This window comes from Sinocyclocheilus grahami, unplaced genomic scaffold (assembly GCF_001515645.1).
Source record: "Sinocyclocheilus grahami isolate Dianchi unplaced genomic scaffold, SAMN03320097.WGS_v1.1 scaffold1993.1, whole genome shotgun sequence".
NCBI lineage: Eukaryota > Metazoa > Chordata > Actinopteri > Cypriniformes > Cyprinidae > Sinocyclocheilus > Sinocyclocheilus grahami.
In genome coordinates, this window is record NW_015507172.1 from 73702 (window position 1) to 76463 (window position 2762).

General features: G+C 34.8%; 1 long non-coding RNA gene across 1 annotated transcript in view; it reads left to right on the plus strand.

Moving 5' to 3' along the window:
* Positions 1-1671: 1671 nt before the first annotated feature.
* Positions 1672-2762, plus strand: part of LOC107573652 (uncharacterized) — a 14397-nt gene continuing 13306 nt past the window's right edge. The window contains exon 1 of the long non-coding RNA XR_001607547.1: positions 1672-1719. This is a non-coding gene — a long non-coding RNA (uncharacterized lncRNA). The remainder of the gene's footprint in view (positions 1720-2762) is intronic.

Sequence of the window (2762 nt, forward strand, 5' to 3'; positions counted from 1 at the left end):
GCAGTGTTCACAATCTCCAGGTAAACTCTGCAGGAAAGTGGACCTCTAGGGCCAGAGTTGAGAACCCCTGAAATAGAATATAAATGACCATACTTTCATTTAATATACTTGTGTGTGTGTGTAAGGTGATGGTCCATCATCCAACTAGAAATGTCTGTTGAATTGTAATAATATTACCTTTAGATTCAGCCGAGTAACAACACAAACATTTGAGCAATACTGTATATATACAATATTAACTGCAGTTCTGGTTACTTATTTTGACTTTTTTTAATCTTCTATTTTAGCTTACATTTTTTGCTATAATGTAACATTCAAGTGTTCTTCTGTGTAATGATCAGAATCAGGTATTCCAGAGAACCGTGTAATAATAAAATACATAGCATTAACCTTCTGGTTGTCTTAAATAGCTTAAAATGTGGCACTACAGCACATTCCCATTCTATGACATTATTCGCCTGAAAATACAAATTATGTCTTTGTTTACTCACCCTCCTGTAATACCAAACATTCATTCATCTTCAAAACACAAATGACAATATTTTTAATGAGAACTGAGAGTTTTCTGCCCCTCCATCCCTTCTAAATAAAATGTTTATCATATAAAGTGATTGTGTTTCTTCAGAAGACTTGGATTAAACTTGATTCATTTGAATTACTTTTACAATGTCTTTATAAACGTTTAGTAGTTTTGGTGGCATGAACATTCAATGGAAAGACATAAATCTTAATTTATATGAATTCTTCTGGTTTTGGAACATTAGGGTGAGTTAAATGATGACAGAATTTACCCAACAGCTGCTCTCACTGAAACAGTTGTTTCATACACCCTCATCATGTGTGTATTTTAAATTAGATTCATGTATAAAAATGTATTTTGTAATAAAAAGAGACAGAGGACTTTTTAATCTGCAACCGTTCCATGCGGTGCAAATTTCACTTTTCTTTTGCAATACTATAGAGTGGTTGAAAGTGTAGATCATCTAATGAGGGAAGTTGAACAATGGCGTGTCCGCTGAGGAATGGGTGTCTGCTGCTGTCCTCGCCTCTGTCTGAAAATGAGTTTCCTCTTCCTTAGCCATCATAAATGGAAACTGTAATCAGAGGAACTTAATAGATTCAGAATGTGTTGGGACGGGTGGTCCCTTAAGTGGTCCCTTAAGGTTTTATATTTATACTGAAACTTTAAGCCAATGTAAATCAGATAAATAACATTTCTCTTTTGGATTTGAAGTATCATTTGAGTTTATTTTATTAATTTAGTTATCTTTTTTTTTCTGGCACAGTAGCTTGGACACCAGTGCATTCCTCCTCTGGCCACCAGGTGTCTCACCACCATTAGCATTTCCATTCATCTCATTGGCAAAAGCTCAGGTTAAACATTCTGGATGCAGGGTTTTTTCTGCCGTAAATGCCATGTGACCAAATATTTTGGAGTCAGAAAATAATTTCTTGATGTGGTGACAGCACTGACTGGGTGATGGCACACAGGCACTCTCCCAGCTCTTTACTAGGGATTATCCTTAGCTGTGACGTATATAATCATGTTGTTAGGGCCCTCCAAAAAAAAAAATATATATATATATATATCACAGGCTGATTGATTGAAATGTGAAAATATATTGAAACATCTCAAAATCTGAAACATTTTTTGTCTCTCTCTTCTTGACAGTTCCCTGTGCTGGTTCAACAGATGCGACATGCTCCGAACTGGGATATGTAAGTGTTACAATTCCTCAGGATATAATTCTGCAAAATCAACTTGGATTTACATGCAATGTAAAGAACAATTAAATTAATTGATCCAAGACATTAGCTATCCAGTTGTATAATTTACCATTATACAGTAAAAATTACTGGATCATAACTAGTGTAGTGTGTGTGTGTGTGTGTATGTGTATGTTGGACCAGTTTAAGTGTTTATGTAGTTAAGAAAGTCTTATTTGTATCACACTAGACGTTGTTCATTGTTTGCTCATAACTGGAGTCACTTAATCATGCAGATTTATGCTACAAGCTCTTTGTAGAATTGTACAGTAAGAAAGTTATTTCCCTTAACCAGGAAATTAATGTTCTTAGAATTGACAGACAGTTGACCCTGAGAGGTCAGCTAAATATTTACAGCGGATATAAATATTTATAATTAATTATAACTAGTTATGATTAATTATTCATATTTCCCCATGAGCTGATTCGCTACAGAATTTGGTGGAGGAAATGCGGGCATAATAAAACTATGGTTATGAGCCTAAACACTGTCAACCTAAAAGTGTGAGCATGACTTGAGATACGCTGTTGTGTCCCTATTTGCTGGCTTGTTTAAATGCAGATAAAATAGGGGCTTGAATTGGTACCGCTATTATGATTGGAAGAGTCTTTATGTATTTCATGCTTAATGGTATCAGTGTAAGGTTAAACTGATTTTAGCAAAGAAACCTTAATTTCAGTATTAAAGCATAAATCTGTTCTGACAAAGCATAAGTCAATCTCAGCACAGCGGCATGTCCAAACTGTACCATAATGAATAATGCTGTAGTGAAGAAGTCACAAAATTGCAGTATTGTTTGATTTGTTTCTTTGAAGAAGAAATCTCAGTACAGTTATATCAAGGTAGATTTGAGTGTTGCTCCTCTTTCTACAGCATAAAGGCCTTATAGTTTATAATTAGATTGAAGCAATTAATCTACACTTTGACCGCATATATACAAGCCTAGCAACCTGGTGGTCATTACTGTGTTTCACTCGCTGAGTGAAATTAAAGG